Source organism: Eubalaena glacialis, chromosome 15, assembly GCF_028564815.1.
Source record: "Eubalaena glacialis isolate mEubGla1 chromosome 15, mEubGla1.1.hap2.+ XY, whole genome shotgun sequence".
Taxonomy (NCBI): Eukaryota; Metazoa; Chordata; class Mammalia; order Artiodactyla; family Balaenidae; genus Eubalaena; species Eubalaena glacialis.
The window spans coordinates 24,420,453-24,440,275 of NC_083730.1; the positions used below are offsets into that span (position 1 = coordinate 24,420,453).

The window sequence follows — 19,823 nt, forward strand, 5'->3', positions numbered from 1 at the left end:
GGCTCTCTGGGTCCTGATGAGACCTGTTGGAATAGATTTCCTCAAGAGCCACTTGTTGGAGATGGATCGATTACGCTGTGATGAAGAGCACTATGAGAGGGAACCACAAATCAAATTTTCATTACCAGATGAAGTGCGAAGGACCGACCACAAGTGGAATCCATCCGTGTTGATTCTTTTTAAGATGGGTCAGGGACAGATGAGAACTTCCCCTCCCCAATTCCTTTTGCACTTGTCTCTACCCAAGGGCTAGCTCACTGCAGCCCTCTTCATGGTTTTCTACACGCACAACTCGTTCACAACTGCGGTGGGCACGGGCTGGGTCTTATCTGTTTTGGAAATCCCTTTCTCTCCATAATGCCCAGCACTCAAGCCACCTTGGGGTACTAGGAATTTAGGAGACTGCTCTGGGTAAGCCCTCAAATGGAAGGGCGGGGAGGTGGGGGAAGGCGGCTGCCAGCAGGGGGCTGGACTATGCCGGGATTTGTAATCTGCGCTCGAGGTAAAAGCAGGAGAGGGAAGTGTGACTCCCAGTTAGAACCAAAAAGGAAAAACTCAGAGCTCCACAAAAGACACACAACGCGCAGAGAGACCATCTCTCCCCGACCTCACCCAGGCTAAATGGTTTGAAACGCCCAATCCCTTCGACACAGGCCCCTCATGCGGTTGCACTTTTGAGGCTCACCTGTTCCAAGGTTGCCCTTGACGTTCACTTTAACTTAATTTTCCTTGAAACACAGCATCTTTACGGGAAGCCACAAGACTCATTGCCTGGTTCCACTCCAAAAGCACGCACAGCAGACGCTCAAAAAGCCAGTTAATGCGCCCATTGGAAATGGCTTTGAAAAGTCTGAAATACTGAGCAGAGGCAGAGGGTGATCAAGGACAATGTGATGCAAAGGTCATGACCCCTGTGACCTCATCACCTCCCAGGGGGACTCCCATGATAGTCTCCCGTGCCTCCTGAAGGTACATGCCCCCTCCAGCCCGTTTTCCAAACTGCAGGCAAATCTGATCGTGTCACTCACCTACTTAAAACCCTTCAATGACCTCCCTGGGTTTTGGATCAGCCCAGGCTCCTCCATGTGGAGGACAGGCCCCTGGGATCCGGCATCTGCCTGCCTGTCCAGACTAAGCTCTCTCTCCCCATCAGTCACCCTAAACCACGTGCGGCTCCCCGTGCCAGGCTCACTCATCTTCACTCATGCTGCCCCTGGAACACAGCCCCACCTTCTTCACCTGCCGAACCCCTAGTCATCCCCCGAGATCCCACCCCAGAATCACCTACTCCTGGAAGCCAGCTCTGAGCCACACTCCTCCTGCCCATGTATGTCTCATGGGAGCCCGGGCACTCCCACTACAGAGCACAAAGGGGTCCCTTTAGTGATGCATCACCTACTCCCCCAGACTAGCTGCTTAGTGAATAGCCGCATCTTCCTCTTCCTTATAGCAACAAAGCTTGCACGACACCTAGCATGTAGCAGGTGTTTCATAATTTAAACAATCAACTAATCTATCAATCTTATAGTTGGAGGTTGTTTCAATTCTTGATCTTGTGACCATCAGGTAAATTTGCAGCAATCAAGTAATATCCTTTTACTAAACAACACAGGTGCCATCTGTGTCCTTCCTTCTAGAGCAGTGGTGTTCAAGGGATAGTCCCCAGACCAGCCAGGTTAGTACTGCCCAGAAGGTATTAGACATGCAAAGTCCTTGGGTCCCACCCCAGTCCTACCGAATCAGAAAATCTGGGGGCTGCTCCAGAGATATGTAGTTTAACATGACTCCTGGGGATTCTGGTCCACTCAAGTTTCAGAACCAGTGCCCTAGAGTCTTCAAAGACCAGTAGGAGCAGTTCAGATTTTGCCCAGTAAGCAGCTGTGGTGGCCTGGCAGTTTTCCCCTTTCCAGGGTGGTGGAGCCTCTCCAAGGCGGAAAGCAGCTGCATTCACTGGGGCCAGATGCAGAAATACTTCCCCTCCTTGAACCACTTGGACTAATCAAGAATCACCTAGGGAACAAAGGAAACGAGACAACTCTTTGCTCTGTGTTCCAGGGAGCTCTCCCAAACCCCAGGCAAGGGGCGGGCCCTCACAGATGCTTGCTGCACGGGACAGAGTTCACCTCAGGCTAAATGCAGGGCTGGAGCACCGAGATCTCACAGAAGCAAGTTTCTGGTTATTTTTCTTCCAAACACAACGTTAGACACATCAGGAGTATGACAGGCAGATCTGCCACGCCCATCACAAGCAGATATAATGGAACAGAGCAGTTAGGATGATCTTGGCTGTCAGTTTCAGCTGAAAGTTTCACTGGTAGCCACAACAAAGGCTATGGTCATGAGCTGAATTAGGTTTTGACACTCCTTCCATCCCCAAATCACTGCATAACATATTCAAGCCTAGGGAAATGCCCAAAGAACCAGGAATGTACAATTTTTTAGTACTGACTTTTCTTATAAGTTCTTCTATCTAGTTTTCATTTCATAGTTAATCATTTTTCTGGAGAACCTACTATGCACAAGGTAGCCCGGTCTCGCTCACGAACCCAGTGGATCACAACCTTGGCTGCATAGTAGAATCACACGGGGGGCTTTGAAAAGATTCTGATGCCTAGACCAGACCCCAGACCAATTAAATCAGAATGTCTGGAGTGGGACTCAGGCATCAGCATTTTTAAAACTCCAATTTGGGGAACCATGGTTTTAAATAGTATTGAAATAGTATTGAGGTGGGGACTACCCCACCTCAAACCACGTAAATCAGAGTCTCTAAGGCTGGAGGCTGGGCATGTATGTATATGCATATGTATATTATGCATGTGAGTATATGCACATGCATAATACACACATGCATTTGTATATACATATGTGCTTATGCTTATATACACATGCATACTTATGTATATATACATATACATACATATACATATGCACATATATACACATACTTGCACACATACATATACAGTCTAGGTGATTCTAATACAGTCAAGGTTGAGAACCACTCCATAGACCATTGGTTCCCAAATTTGTCTGCACTTTAGAATTATCTTTTAAACTATTCCAAACCTCAGGCCACATCCCAAACCAACTGGATCATAAGCTCGCTCAGGGATGGTGGCCTGGACACAGACATCAGTGTTTTTTGAAGGTCCCTAGATGATTCCAACATGCAGACAAGTTTGGAAAGCGCAGCACAGACTCCAAGCTCCAGAAGAACTGGGCCGGGCTTCTGCTATTTTTACTGTAACTCTCCTACAGCACCTACCTTAAATATTTGTTGAACTGACTTAAATTTTTAAAAGATGTGCCTTTTACAACTATGCCTATTGGAGCTAGTGCCTTCTAGGATGGTATGAATCCAATAGGAAGTGGCACAAAAAGAACATATTTCAGAAAAATGGCATTCTGCCTCCTCATTAGTGAATCCGATGCTCAGGGCTCCCCCAGTCCTTACACTTTTGGTACTGTCCCCCTCTTTGGAATTTCTCCTTCTGTTTCTCCTTTGCGTAGTGTCAGACAAAAAAAAAGTCTTTCCAGCTCCCTTCTCAGCATGTTGGAAAACTGGGAATGGCTTTTGAGTGCTCAGGTGCCCAGGGGTGAATTTAGGAATTGGAGGGCTCATCGCTCCTTGCTGACAGGTGGCTTATTCACCAGGCCAGACATGGCTCCCATTTTAAAAAGCCAACAGGTGAGATAGAAAACACTATTAATTCCTCATTTCACAGCTTTGATACTCTGCGCCTAGATCTGCCCAACAAGTGAGGGTGATTTGACTCTATCGAACGCTCATGGTTAGGATACTTGTCATCTAAAAGATTCCTACTGTCAATCATTTTGTGGAAATGCTGACGTTTATATAGCAAATTTGCTTTAAAAGGAGGTAAATCTGCAAAATGGTTCATTAAAACTTGGAAAAAATCAGCTCAATACCTCCTCTTCTTTTTGAAGTCACCTCTTCACAGTTGCTGTTTTAATTGAGTGTGACCTATCTTTTGCCAGCATTGACCATTCATCTAAATGCCTGATGACCAAGAGAATGATTGTCTGTAATGATCGTTGCAGCAGGAGGAGGGCTGGGCTGGAAGAGATCCGGGCTCTGAGTATCAAGTCACCTCTCATTCCCCGTGTGGTCTTGAGCAAGTGATTTGATCTTCAGCCTCCTCATTTCTAAAACAAGAGAATAAATACACGCAAAGATGGTTTTCTTCCAGCTCAGACATTATGTGGTTTGAATTCTCTTGTGGACAATGATATTAGTCTTGTGGAAATGGCTACGTTTATTACTTTGTTTTCCTAGAAATGATTATTTGGGAGAAAGTACCTTGAGTATCCAATTCCATAAAACAAAGATTAAGGAACTAACATATGCACCATAATGGACTAGACACAGTAAGGCTACAGAAAGAAGAGAGACAGCCTATGGTGATAAAAATTAATGAGGAAAACAGTTATACATCTAACCATGATTTAAGACAGAATGATAGAATGACAGCATGAAACCAGCGAGGAGGCAGCTTGGAGTATTTTTTTAATGTCCAAAATAAATGGTAAAGTTCATTCTATCAGGGTTCAAGGAACACTGAACTTGGCTTCTAGTTCTGAACTTAATTTTTCCCCTTATTTACTTATTAAATAAAAATATGTGCTTATTTTAAAAATGAAATAGTATGGAAAGGTATAAAATAAAAAATCCTTTCCCTCGCCTCAATAACCAGTTACTTCTTACTTTAGCACTACTCACAATGTCTTATGTGTCCTTCCAGAAACAAAGCTTATGGTTACCCCATAATCACAACTGTATGTGTATATGTTCCTGTATCTCCCCCCAGTGTCTACAGCTATACACCTCCTTTTCTAGGTATCCATTACTGGAGAGGAAAGATCTTATTTCAAATAATCTCAGTTTAAGGCAATATAGTTTTAGATTACTGAAATCTGACGTTGCTTCTAGTGGTGATAATTAAATAATAATGTTCTTATTATTTCTTACCAATAGGAAAGGTGGAACAGAAGACAAGAAGGTTATTTAATACATTATGGAAGCCAAATCCTCAATTCAGGAGTGCAAAGCAAAAACACTGTATTGTTTGTTGGTGAAATAAAAAGAAAAGTCAGCTGTTAAATATAGATAAATCTATAGATAAATCTTTGGTTCTGGGGATCTGCTTCTGAATAAATTGAAGAGAGAAGCCAAAGGATTTTTTTTACCTCCTCTTGTTCCATAAATGTATTTCAGGTTCACTTTCAAAGACTGCTCATAAAAAGGGGGTTTACAGGATTAACAAACTCACTGAATAACTCTTGAAGAATGAAAGCATGCACAAAAATTTAGAAATGAGACATCAAGTTTGTAACTAAAATACTTTCATAAACTAAGAGCATTTTCCTATTGGACTCATATTCCCTATCATCCTTCATCAAGAGACCTAACAAAATTAATAAGGACCTAAGCCTTTTATTTGTCTTTAGTCTCCATTCAGCTCAAGAAAATGGTAAAGTATAGGAAAATGACAGTTATTCAGGTCACGACATGCCCAGAACTATTTACCAGACGTATTCTCACTCACAATGTAAAAAAAACTGTCTCTCTCCTTACTCTGTATATCCTAAAGTTCTCCCTGTCATTTTGATGGCCCATATTTCACTGGCTTTATTACACAGCAGATGGGTGGGTTGTTATGGTAATTGATCAAGACATTTTTCATTTTCTCTCCTCGGATCTGGAAAGCTCAAAGAGTCACTGTGGTTACTCCATTGTTATATAGTTCTCACCTCCTCTTCTAAGTGGTTTACTGCAATCATCTTCCTTATCCTCCTCCTACAAATAAAATCATTTCAGATTTCTGAATTTCTCTCTCCCTTTTATTTCTGTTGAAAGAGCTACCATACTTTACAGTTGCGAGTCTTCTAAAAAGTTCTGACTATTTGGTAAAAAGTGCCATTGCCACCACATCCTGAACGCAATGCCCTGGTCTCTATGACAAGTACAGAAATTGCTCAGCTAACCTTGTCTGAACTCCCTGCGGTTCTCACACATGTTAGTGAAATCACAGCATATTATCTCTTATTAGCAGACAAAATGGTCTCACAATGGCTGGGAAAAACCTCAAATTCAAATCAACGGAAAATTTGATGATAGAAATATAGAAAATGGCCTTGATGTCAAAATAATTATGGCTCTTTAGAAAAATCAGCTTAAGAGCCTAACTTATGGATAAATTGAGGAATTTGGCTTGTACCTAAAGTGAATCACACTGGAGGAATTAATTTACTTCCTTTCAGGCTGCAGAGTTTTCGGACATCATGGTTCATAAATTCTTATGGCTGGTGGGGCTTTCTAGTAATTCTGCCTCCAAAAATAATCATGGAAAGGTACATTTTCTGGGAGAATAGAAAATTTGCTTCTTCAAAATTAAGTCATTAATCATTTCTTCCAAAGGTATCAGTCACAATCTAGAATCACCTGGGAGTGGAATGACAGATTTGTTCCTTTAAGGACAATTATTAAAACCTAATTGGAGGATTTCCATTTCTAGCAATAGATGGACTAAGTTATATGTAGTCTTTCCTATGTGTGAAATATTGTAAAATTAAATAAAAATAAAAATAAGATGGATAAATCATCATGGAATACATAAAAGGTATCAGGTGGTCTCCAAAAGTTGGTGGGGATATCCCTCCCAAACAAGCCCTTTCTAGAGAGAGAGATCCTTGCTACCATACCTTCCTTCACTTTACCCAGTGGCTACACTCCTGAAGGGTGACAGTGGATCTGCAGTTCCCTGGGCAGATAGCAATTTTCTGAGAGGACAGCTCTGAGGTTTCCAGGGAGAAAATAAAAATAAGAGCCCCAAATAAAAATAAGGGCCCCCCCCACCAAAAAAAAATCCAATGGAGGCTCTGGTAAGGTGGGAGGGAGGGCTTCCCGCCATTCTGTGCCCCTTTGCCCAACCTTTTCAAACTCAACACTCAACCTTTTTCTCATTGTAAATTTCTCTGGCTTCATGAAAGCTGGTGGGAAAACATCTATGAGAGTTGGAACAAGGTAGGGGGAAAATACATTTGGCTGCTGATTTTGAGAACACATAGGTAAGCATATGTCTTTGAAAAGCCAGAAAGGAATCTTCTTTTGAAAAATAAGATTTAAGAAGAGTCCCCTGGAAAGGCCACCCTGAGGCTTGTGGACACAATAGTTTAGTCTCCACAAGGAATAGCCTCGGCCATGGGTGAGAAATTCAGCTCTCCAAATGGAAATGTCGGGGGCCCACAATGAATGGAAGAAATCTTACCTAGCTAAAATATGGTCTACATTTTTTTTACTTCTCAACAGTTGCTGGAATAAAGAGCATCTTCCTCCCTCATCAGGTTCCTTGGTCCTAAATCCCCATCTTTCTGCAGGACAGCACAGATGAGAAGGAAGAGACCAGATGGAGACTGATGATGGATGGGGCTCCAGATACCACTCCTGCAACTGCTCTCTCTGCTACGTCACCCGCCTTATTAGGAAAAACCTGAGGAATTAGTCTCTTTTATATAGGGAAATATATCTATATTTAGCTGTGTCCAGTTTGTAGAAATATATTCATCCCAACTTCCACTTTCCAGCTGCAACCCGGATGACATATGAGGAGTGGAGGGAGAAAGTTCTCTAGTCATGAGCTGGCAAAGAGCTGCTGGTATTTCACGCTCTTCTGTCGGGCTCTAAGATAGATCAGATTCACTACTGCCTCCTTCCGGCAGTGATAAATTGCATAATTAGAACCAACCTTCCCAGCAAACACAACAAAGAAACCCAGATGAAATATTTTTAAAACTTCTTCCTAAAAGCACCAAAGAGCTTATGAGGGAGGGGGATTCAGGCTTAAGATCTGGGAGAAGATCCCTAGATGTGGCCCTAGGTCTTAGGAGCCACGCTTACCCAGTTGGGGGGAATCTGTCAACCAGGAAGAGAAAGTTGGGAAGCTGAGTAGCACTTTGCACAGCCTGAGGGGGTCAGGGACCCAAGGCATCCCTAAGGTTAAAGCCTGGTAAGCCACTTCACACCTGTGGTTGGGACCTCAAAGAGCTAGGCCCTCTTTTTAGTAAGAGAAAACAAAAAATAAACTAGTCTGGCTTCCTGTCATCTGGATGGCCTAGAAAATCTCAAGTGCTCAAATTGATCTGGGATTGCTGGTACCCAAAAAGCCCACAGAGGCTATTTAAAAGGCTCTCTAGAACTCTTGTCATGTTTATCATCCTTCAAAGCCTCAAATTATTTCATTTCATCAACCTTCAGTATTGCTAATTGTATTATGCACTATTTTTTTTAGGTACGAGCCAATTAAAAGAGAAAAATGCTACCAACTATAAGTGTACGTCTCGATCAATTGTAAACCACGTCTGAATTTCAGAGATTAAAATGTGAAAAAAATGTATTTCTTAATTGATGAGACATGGCATTTATACAAATTTTTTTTTCAAAACAATATCTAACACACATTCAAAGACAACAAGGCACACGAGGACATATGATAACATAAATATGAACCAACATGAGAATCTGGACAAACAACAAACAGAAGAAACAGACACATCCCAGATGGAAAAATTATCAGACACAGAATGTAAGACAACTATAGTTGCTATGCTTATGGAGATAGAAGTTGGGCTTAAAAATTTCAGAACAAGGAACCAGGACTATATAAAGTAACATTAAAGATTTGAAAAAGAGCTAAAAATTCTAGAACTGAAATTCAGTAACTGAAATTAAGAAAGAAACAGATGGATTTAACTGCAGATTACATACAGTTGAAGAGACATGGTGGGACTTAGAAGATAGGTCAGAAAAACGACCAGATGTAGCTAGGAGATATAAAAAGGATGGAAAAACAGAAGAGAGACTAAGAGATATAAAAGTTAGGAATAAGTTTAAGGTAGCAAAATTACCTTATACCCCAAAGTTCTCCCAGTAACAGGCAATAGAGTTCAGAGGAAGTTGCTAATTTTCCTAAGCCCAGCTCCCTCGAAGACCAACTACACAACTGAGGCAGGTCACTTTAGCAAAGATCCAGAGGTAGTACGACAGTGGTTAAAAGTTGCAATATTGTGATTTATAAGAAGTATGTATTTGGCCATTCAGATGAACAAAATATGTTTCTCATATATATGGTCTTCACATCACAGCTCCCAAAACCCTTGGAATTTCCTAAGCAATAAGTGCAATGGCAATATCTTTTGTTATAATATTTGGTCTCTCGTCCTCAGTTCCTGAAATTGCTCTAGAGCCGAAAAGGTGAAATGGGTGTCTTGGTATCCATAACAAGCCCCACTCCACCACACCTGGGTTTATATTAATGAAGTGGCTTTTGGAAAGTACATAGGGATGGGGGTTGGTTGCCAGGGGAACCAACCATGGAAAGAGGGATGGAACTTTCAGTCCCACCCCCTGATTTCCAGGTTGGGGCAAGGAGCTGGAGGTTGAATCAATTGCCAATGGCCAATGATTTGATCAATCATGCCTTTGTAATGAAGCCTCCATAAAAATCCAAAAGAAGGGGTTCAGAGAGCTTCCAGGTTGGAGAAAAAGAACGCTTCCACATGCCACCGTGCTGGGCCCCAAACTCCACGAGGACAGAACCTCCTTTGTTCGGGTCCTCGCCCTGGGTATCTCTTCATCTGGCTATTGATTTGTATCCTTTAATATCCTTTGTCATAAACCAGCGATCTAGTGAGTAAATGGGTTTTCCTGAGTCTGTGACCACTCCAGCAAATTAATTGAACCCAAGGAGGGAGTCATGATTTACAGCCAGTTGGACAGAAGCACAGGTGACAACCCAGCTTGCGACTGGAACTGGAGGGCAGCCTTGTGGTTGTGAGCCCTTAACCTGTGGGATCTGATGCTATCTCAGGTACAGAGTGTCAGAATTGGGTTGAATCGTAGGACACCCAGCTGGTGTCACAGAGAATTGCTCGGATGTGTGGGGAAAACCCCACATACACTGGAATTGGGGATCAGAACCCTTTTAAAAGTACATGTGACTATGGTTATTTTACCTTTCTGTGCTTCACTCTCCTCATATAGTAAAACAGTACCCACTTCACAAGGTAAGGATTGAGAATTAATGCCTGGGAAGCACTGAATAAGTACTCACTGTATGCTGCCTGGTACCAAGGGGATGGAGCTCCCCGTCCACCCGAGCTTGCTTCAGGAACGGAACAGGCAGCTCCATCACTGCGACAAAAAGAGCTCAGCCTGAAACACAGCCCTTGAAGTATTGGAATTGTGGAACAGTAGGGTTAGATGGAACTCTTCATAAAATATCCATGCGGGGGAGGGAGGGTAAATAGATAATTAACAAAAAACACAGACAGGGTAACAATCCTACAGAGAAATGTTTAGCCATGTTGGTAACCAAAATGAAAACAACCATGACATATTTTCCATCTTAAATAAATAATTAAAAAAATAAAAGACCCTATGTTGTCAATGATGTGGTGAAATCATTTCCAGTTCTAGAAAGCAATTTGTTAACATGGTGTTTCCCACACTTGGTTGAGTAATTTCACTATCTGGGAATGTTTACTAAGAAAACAATCCGAATTGTAGAAAAGTATAGGCACAAAACTACGCATTGCAATGACACAGTAGTCAGAAATTGGGAGCAAATAATGTCCACTAGTAACAAAATATTGTGCTAAGTTAACAGGCTTCCAAAGTACTGAATTATGTAGTCATTAAAAATTATGTTTACAAAGAGTTTGTAATAACATGGAAATTGTTTGTTATAATATTAGCTGAAAAAAGCAAGATAAAAAATTAAAACTATATGTACAGTATGATCTGAATTGTGTTTTAAAATGAGCTGAGAAAATAACACTAAAAATAAACATAGCACAATATGATCAGATCAATCACATGTAGAATGATTATTTTCATTCATCTTGCTACTTTCCATAATGAATCTGTATTACTTTCCCAAATAGGGAAATAAATGTTTCATTCTAACTATTTACTGTAAAAACAATATAAAAGAACATTAAAGGAAGTTAAAATAATTTTTTCAAAATTTTTATTGAGATATAATTGACATATTACATTATATTAGTTTCAGGTGTAAAACAATGATTCTATATTTGTATGTATATCGCAAAATGATCACCACAATAAGTCATCGCCACACATAGTTACAATTTTCTTCTTGTGATGAGAACTTTTAAGATCTACTCTCTTAGCAACTTTCAAATATATAATACAGTATTGGTAACTATAGTCATCGTGCTGTACATAGAAAGTTTTATAAAATAATCTCATGCCACTAATCCAACTGTCCCAGTTTTCCCTCAGTGCTACCTGTATGCACACACACCTTGGGCATAGATGTAATCAGTCTGAATCAATGATTAGTTCTATCAGGATTAGATGACCTGGAAAGGAGACAAGTTATCAAACTCTTTTTCCTCCTGGCTCTTCCTCCACCAATATTCACCTGGAAAGATGGAAAGGTACCCCGGTGGCATGAGTATCAAAGGGAACAGGACAAACTCCAGACTCCTAGCCCAGCCTCAGCACTGATGTCTGTGTGACTTTGGCAAACCACCTAACTTCTCTCAGCCTCAGTTTCCCCATTTACACAATGGGGCAAGGAGAGCTGGTCACTGATTTCCAAGATCCCTTGCAGGTCTAAGCTCTGTGATGACGTGTAGATTTGATCCCAAATCTCCAAATTGATCTCGACTCTTGAAAAGTTTTATAAAGATCAAATCACTTTAAAGACAAATGGAAAACTACTAATTTTTTAAAGAATCCCTCCTACAGCAAATTTTCCAATAGAGAGTCTTTATTTTTGTTAAATCTAGACAATGGCATATTGGCAGATCAGTTTCACGCACAGCAGGCACATTTAGATACTAATCATAGCACCTTCTCTTCCTCCTTGAAAATAGGTCCGTTTAGACTAAGGAAAAAGATTGTGAATGAATGAAAAGTCTGAAATATAGAGGGCTTTTGTTTGGTTGTTTCATTATTTTAAGTTTTTGAGTACTTGAGTTAGTTGCCCACCCTGCCCCCAAAAGGTATTTCCTATCTGGCCTGTTTCCATGAAAGGAAAAGTCTCACCCCACGCTTGGGTATTCCAAAATAGAAGTTTGAATCAATGAAATCTGTAAACTTTTCCAATACCATTACAGTGACTTGAAAAAGAGTTTCACTCGCTTTTGGAAGCAATAACTTGGGCACTAGGCCAACATCACTCTTACAAGATTCATTAAGTTACTTCTATCCACTAGAAGAACTCAAGGATCCTGCTGCTAAACTTGAACTAACCATGCCCCTTGTTCCATCCTGCAAAGAAGGTGATGATGCTGACGCTATGAAAGTTCTACTTCTGAAGGCAGATATTAACAGAAGTACCAGCTACCCTGTATTTAACGATTCTATTTTGATCCCTGCGCTCTACTGAAGTCAAGTCTTTGAGAAGCTTCTCTTAGCTCTTGCCAGTCATGGGTAGAAGAAAGCCTCCACTTTCCCGTTCCTGCAGCCACAGCTGTGCCGTCACTCCTCAAAACGATGCCCAGAGGCAGCTTCACCTGAAGCAAGTGAAACTGAAACCTCAGAACCCCTCCCAACGCTGGGGAGGGGCTCTAGCAACCACACAGTTCACCTGGTTATTTTGTCTTTTTCTTAAAGAGGACTCCTCAGAACTGGATCCTCGCCTACTTCCCTCCCCCACTGCTGCCCAGTGGGCTGGGCATGACCCTGTGGGTAATCCTGGTTGCCATTGGTGGTCCTACTACCTGCATTCCTAGTATATAAATCAAACACATGCTAAGGGATGAATTTGAGAGGTTTGGTTTTTTTTTGGGGGGGGGCGGGGGAGGGTTGTGGTGGTGATTGTTGTTTTGTCTCCAAAGATTGACTTATTGTGATGACCAGATTAGGATATGTGTCCTGACAAAGGATGTTTATTCTGATTTATGAAATTATTCATATGGAAATTCCACAATGTATAGTACACACTTACCAAGTCACCTGTCTTGCCAACCAAGTTACATCAGAGAAGCCCTCTCCCAGAAAAGTGGGAATGGTTACACAGCACGATACAGAGCAACCAGAACCCCTCAGAACAGCTGTTCACAATCAGGGGTGACTCTGCTCCCCAGGGACATCTGGCAATAACTGGGGGCATTTCTCATTGTCACAACTTGGGGAGGGGGTGTGGGGTGCTACTGGCATCTAGTGGGTAGAGGCCAGGGCTGCTGCTAAACATTCTACAATGCACAGGTCAGCTCCCCACGACGAAGAATTAATTATCCAGCCCACAACACCAAGAGTGCCCAGGTTGAGAATCCCAGCCTTAAAATAATGGCACCTGTAGGGAAGGAAGCAAGGATTCTGTCTAGAAAATGATTAACGTTTAAAGAACAGAGCAAGTGAAGGCCAGGTTGACAGGGAACTCAGGCAGAGCTGCTCTCTGACCTCAACCACCACGCTACGGTAAGAAGCAATGAAGGCTCCAGACTTTTATGGATTGTGGGACTGCAGAGACCCTTGCCAAGAGGGCCTACGTGAGGAGGTGGTAGCATAATTTCAGGAGCACCAGGAAAGGCGCTTCGCCTACCCAGGTACCTCCAATACCCACTTGTCTATGCTTGAAATCTTCTCATGGTGGACAAAGCCTTTCCTTCCATAATGAGGCTTAAAGTGCAAGGACCCCTGGAAGAGAGAACAGTGACCTATATTCATATTCAAGAGAAAGAGACTGATGACAGATTGGTTTTGCCCCTCGTTTTCATACAGTGAAAGGCTTTGGGCAGCTGAAAGTGGTGGAGAGAAAGAGAGGTCAGGCCCTGATGAGGTAGGGAAAGGGGGAAGGAATGGGCAATCCAGGGTTCTGGAATAAATGTCTCCTACTCTACAGACTATGCCAGATCCTGTAGGCAGGGAAGGAGCAGAGAAAAAAACCAAAGTCACATTCTTGGCCTTGAAGAAGATTACAATACAGTTCAGCTCAGGTGAAAAAACTCTAGGGATGTTTCAAAGAACGGTAGGGATGCAGTGCTATCCCTGCAGCTGGAACAGGAGACAAGGGTCCTCACCAGCTGTGGGAATCACAGTGAACCCCAGACTGTGCTGGGTGAAGCCCCTACCTGACACCTAGCAAAGTCGTGGACACAGAGTTAAATGCTCCGGCAGTGCTTCTTTGTTGAATGAATGGAAACTCTTCCAGATGAATAGCTATCAAATTCCTAAAGTGCTCTAAAGATGGTTTGTTTTCCATCACACTTTCGCTTACAACCTTTCCCTCAATTTGGGAGGGAGGTCTTTGTTCGTCTTCTTTTCCTATCTGAATCCTGTTCCATCTTGCAAGGCCACTTTATGTTTTCTCTGTACATTCCTGATTTTGGCCTTTTTTTCCTCCCTCTTCTTATACGTACAGGGCCTCCAAGTCATTCATCTAGTGCTTACCATATTTCCTAGGTACCTTTCATAATGGGGCTACTTCCAGAAAAGATTTGAGGGGAGCTTTCAGGTTCATAACAAAAAAATAACACAGTGCAGTACTTAAAAGAAAAAAAAAATTTAAGGGAGATCAGAAATAAATTGGGAAGAAAAAGATCATTGTACCAAGAATCTAGGATAAAGCACTTACTAGGAATTGCTGGACACCAAGTTAAAAAGATAACCATACTAGACATAGACCAAGTTCTTGCCGTCTGATAAAAGGAAAGGCACAATTCCATGAGGACAGAATTTTGTTTTCGACATTCAATTCTGGGAGGAATTTGCTCCTGGCTTTTCATGTATGCTGCCCAAGCAGTTAGTTTACGGGTTTATCTCAAGAACTCCTACTAGACTACAATCCTACCAACTAGACTACATTTCCTTGATAACAGCCTATATAACAACTATTTGTCAAGAGGCTGAGGACCCATGGTTTTCTTGCCAATCTGGATATTCCAGCGTGTCTCAGGATCCCAGGAGTATCAGAGTAATAGAGTCATCTAATCTCTTAGTAGGTAGGACCCTCAGACCATTTGATTTTGCCTGTAGGTCTCCAGACACCACAATGATGGGATTTTAAAGTCACTCTCAACCCAGTCACCAGTTTGGAGCTAGCAGCTGGCAGGTCCATGCGGGCCCTATCTTCATGGCCCCAACCCCCCGCCCTCCTGGTTTAATTGATTGTCTTTTGTCTGTCTTTCTGTCCCTACCACAGACTCTCCACCCTTTGAGTGTCAAGGCTTTGCCTCATTAACCTTTGATTCCCTGCAATAACTAGCATGGTGCTTTGCACAAAGAAACTGCTTCCCTTTTTTTTTTTCGATGTGAGGAAACTGAATTGGAAAGAGGTCCCAGAGTAGCCTTTTCATTATCCTGCCCTGCTCCCCTGTGAGAAACCCTCAAGCTGTAGTACAGAAGACCAGCTCTTCCTAAACCACACAACAAGCTGTCTGGAAAGGTTAAAATGCAGGTTACTAAAGGAATTGAAGGGTTCGAAGACATATTCTGGCTTCCTTGCCTCCATATCCTCTCCCTCAAAAGATACACTGGGCAAACCTTCAGAAAAAAAGCGGGGAAAAAAACCCAGCTTGTACTCAGTAGGTGCTCAGTAAATATCTATTAAAATAAGGTCAGAGCACAGGTACCTTGAACACTGTTAAGTACTCAATAAAAATCCTCTAAACTGAAAAGTTTGTAACACATCTGTTTTGCACATGGTAGGTGCTCCATAAATATCTTTTAAATTAAGATAATCGTAGGGTTGCTGCCTTGCACATAGTAGGCCCCTATAAATGGCTATTAAATTGAAAAGAAGCAGACACTCGTTCCTTAGAGAACCTGGGCAGAGGTGACATTAATCAAGTCTCAGGCACAGATCCATGAATGGAAATGCGCGTCTCGAGGTAGCGTTTTCGAGAGTGCTGGAGAGGCGCGTGACGGCGCGCGGCCGCGGCGGACACCCCGCTCTTCAGCAAGCAGCGGACCCGCTGCCAGATCCCGAGCACTGATTAGCTATCGGAATCTCTTCCCCACCCAGGGGCGGGAAACAGCCGCCGCCTCCAATTGTCACTTTGGGGTTGCACCTGGAGCTTCCGCCAGGGTCCCCTTCCCGGGGCATCAGCCCGCCCCGGCTTCTCCCCGGATTCCGGAGAGTTACGGGCAGAACAAAAGCAAAAAAGCCAGCCGGGCTTCCGATTGCTTTTCTGATGGAGAGCAGCCGGGGAAGAGGCTGGGAGAGCCCGCCCGGGACCGCGCTGTGATGTCAAACCCGATTCTCCGCCCGTAGCCGCCCGCTCTCCCCGCAGATTCGGGTTTGAGGTTACCCAGCGGGAAAAGCGGCGGAGCTCCCTCCCTCCCCGCTCTCCCGGGCGCCCCGAGCCTCCTCCCTGGGGCCGCGAAGGGGCAGAGTGTGAGCCTCGGTGGGGTGGGGCGTAGGGGGCGCTATATTAACCCTTGAAAAAGACGGGAAGGAGGCTGGAGGGGAGGATGCTAGAGGACTGGGGCAGACCCCATCACCGAGATCCGAATCTGAACTGGCAGTACGAACAGCCCCTCGGCGCCCCAAAAAGCACCGAACTGTCCTTGGGGATGGGGTCCCCTCGCGGCGTCCGGTCCCTGTAGCCTCTTCCCCTACACCTCCCGCCCCGGGGGAGCCCAGCGGTAACATTCACATCCAAATCGCCGATCCAGGGTCTACACAAGCGCGCGCAGTCGGCGGAGCAAGGGGTCACAGAGGGCGGCCGAGTCGATCCCACGGGAGACGTCCCACCGCTCGGAAACTCGCTAGTGTGAAATTTGCTGGGGGTTTTGTTCAGGATTTTTTTTTTTTTTAAGGTGAAATGGGGCTGCAGAGAGAGAGGGGAAGTATCATTTCTTCCTTTCTCTCCAGCTTCTCCGGAGCCCGTGGAACTCCGAGAGGAGCAGGCAGCCGGGAGAAGAAAGAAAGCAAAGGAGGAGCCACTTACCCAAAGCAGAGCCCGAGAGCGCGGCGGCCCGGGAGCGAGCGGCCCCTTTGTCTGCGGTCGCGGCGCCGGCGCGCTCGGCTCGGCCGGTCCCAGCCCCGGCGCGCTGCAAGCTCCGGCGGGCGCCGGGACAGCCCGGCTCGCGGCTCCTGCTCCGGCTCCGGCTGCGGCTCCGGCCCCAACCCGCGCCCGCACCGCCCAGTGCTCGCCGCTGAGGCTCCGCCCCGAGCCGGGCCCCGCCCCCGGCCCGCCGGGCCCCCACCTGCTGCGGCGGCGGGCGCGGGGGAGCCCGGCCTTTGGCGGCAGGGGTGGGGCTGCCTCCCCCGCGCGCCCCGCTTCCTTCTCCTGCAGCCCCGGGGCCGCTCGGCCGCGCTGTTCGGAGCCGAGCGCGTGCAGTGTAGACGGGCCTTCTCCGACCCAGCCCCCTCGGAGGCAACCTCACCTGGGGTGCCGGGTGCCCGCGTTTTCTGAGTCTAGCCCAGGTCCCGGAGTAGCCTGGCCTTCCAGCCTGGGCGCAGGCTCCCCAGAGTCCTCCCTCACCTTTGAAGCTCGTCCTCACTCCTGCCCACGGGAGGGGACCCCTCAGGCTCTGCCCGGGAGGGATGGGGCGGCGGGAAGCGGAGTGCTCCTGCGCCCTGGCCGAAACCCCGGCCTCTGCCGGGTCCGCCCCGCTCTGCTGCAGCGGCCGGAGGCGGGGACGCCAGGGAGGAGAAGTGGCCGGCGGGGACCGGGTGGCGCGGGAGGGGGGAACTGCCGAAGGTCGAGGGGGCGCAGAGCGCACGTGCACGGGTGCAGAGCCTGGCGCCCGGGGTGTGAATCTGTGCTCATTTGCACGGCCGAGATAAAACTAACAGAAGGGAAGCAACACTTAGGAAGCCAGAGAAAAGGAAAGCAGAAGCCACTAGACCCATAACACTCACTGGTAATAATTAGTGTTTAGGTGGTGCCTTCTGGCAAATCCAAAGTCGTCCACACCGATTAGGGGCGTCACTTAATGCGTGCACCGCAGTGGAATGGTTGAGAGCCGATTTTCTAGGCAGAGAAAAATATAACCTAAATATTGTATAATGAGGTCACTAGTGGCTTTAGCTGCCCATGAGCCCTCCCTTCTCCCAACTCCCAAAGCATTCAGTGCGAGAACTCCACTTTGACACTTCGTAGGGTCTGCTATGTACTCTGGTTATTTCTGCTTCACACCCACCTCTACTTCCAGGGCCTCATACAATTCCAGGTTTGTCATAGTCACTGAATAACTGTTGAAAGAATTAATGTGTGAATCATATAACTGTGCTCATTGTAACGTGGGCAAAAACATAAAAATTTTCAGTTGTGGGATCATATTGGAAAATGCATTAAGTGGTTAGAACAGTGATGTGAAGGGTAATAAATGGTAGCTGTAATTATTGTGTAGATACAATTGCTATTAATTATATGTATGTAGGTAATAGGTTTAGGATTAGATGCTAAATTAGAGACAGCAGTTATCTGGACCTTCATTAACATCAGGATAAGGAGAGACTGTGTAACAAGCAGATGTGTGTACATCAGTGGTAAGACATTCCAATGTATCTTCCCCAAAGAGAACATTTTAACATTTTGCTTCTTTTATTTTCATTACAAATAAGTATTATCAATTGAGTGGGTATGCATAAGTATGAAATGTTCTTGTGTTGATTTATTCATTTTTATAGCATGTTTCCAAGGAAGGAAGAATAAGAGGCCTCAAGGATGCTCATTTTATCCCAAAAAGCTGGAAGGGCAAATGTCCCACCACAGTAAAGCCACTGGGGCGAGGGCCTGGTGGGCCTGAAGAGGCTGACCATGTTGACCCCAGGAAAGCTCAGTCTCCCTCCTGGGTGTTTTAGATCAGTGTCTTGGGTCTGTGAAACTGCTCTGGGAGCAATGCGCTTGTCCACATGAGAGAATTTATCTCCTCCATTTGGCAACTGGGAAAATGTAATTTTCTCTGTGTGATGAGCATGAGTGAATGGCTCATGCATAGTGAATCGCCATCCTCCAAATCGTGGGACAAGGGTGTGAAATATGCATTTTAATATTAGAGTCCATTACTGCACAATGCCAGGGGAATGAGTGGGAACTAGGCACCCTCCATCACATTTATATCACATGGTGTCATTCTCCTGTGGATGCTGCTATCAAGAAACAGGTTGTTCCTTATTTTTACCCCAAGAGAAGACTCCAAAAAAACAGCTGGCCTAGGTAGGGGTAAATCAGCAGAAAATAACCATACAGAGCTTAGGGGTTGGGAAGGTCACCAGGTCATTTTGGACTTCTTTTTTTCTGGGGGGGAAGAATGTACCAGCATTTCTACACTGCCTATGACTAGATACTACAAGTTGTACCTAGGTGGCTAGGCCAGGGTGCCAATGTCTGCAGTGGTCCTTGAGGACACAGGCAGGGAGTAGCCGCATCGATCAGGAAAATGCCATGCCTGCTTTGCTGAGGGTGGATAGATATAATTTTTAAAAATATTGTGGCTATAGACTGAATGTTTGAGTCTCCCCAAAATTCTTATGTTGAAATCTAATCCCCAATGTGATGGTGTTTAGGGACTTTGGGAGGTGGTTAGGTCATGAGGGGTGGAGCCCTCAGCAATGGGATTAGTGCCTTTATAAAAGGGCACAGGTTGAAGACAGTGGTTTAAGAACCAGGAAGCTGGCTCTCACCAGACGCCAAATCTGCCAGCACCCTGATCTTGGACTTCCCAACCTCCAGAACTGTGAGAAATAAATGTTTGCATAAGCCACTCAGTCTATGGTATTTTTTGTTAAACAGGCCAAATGGACCAAGACAATTGTGCTAGCCAAATTAATCTCTTCTGACACCCATTTTTGACTTGGTCCTAGGTGGAGGAAGGG

The 19,823-nt window shown here is 44.7% G+C and overlaps 1 protein-coding gene across 2 annotated transcripts in view; it reads right to left on the bottom strand.

Moving 5' to 3' along the window:
* The window catches only part of MAPK4 (mitogen-activated protein kinase 4), a 179,682-nt gene extending 162,095 nt beyond the window's left edge, over positions 1-17,587 (bottom strand). The window contains exon 1 of one of the 2 annotated variants that reach the window (XM_061169456.1): positions 17,485-17,587. The gene's annotated coding sequence lies outside the window, so the exon portion shown is untranslated. Of the gene's footprint in view, positions 1-16,947; positions 17,087-17,484 lie in introns of those variants that run through there. The other variant, XM_061169455.1, reaches the window with a different exon arrangement.
* Positions 17,588-19,823: the final 2,236 nt, after the last annotated feature.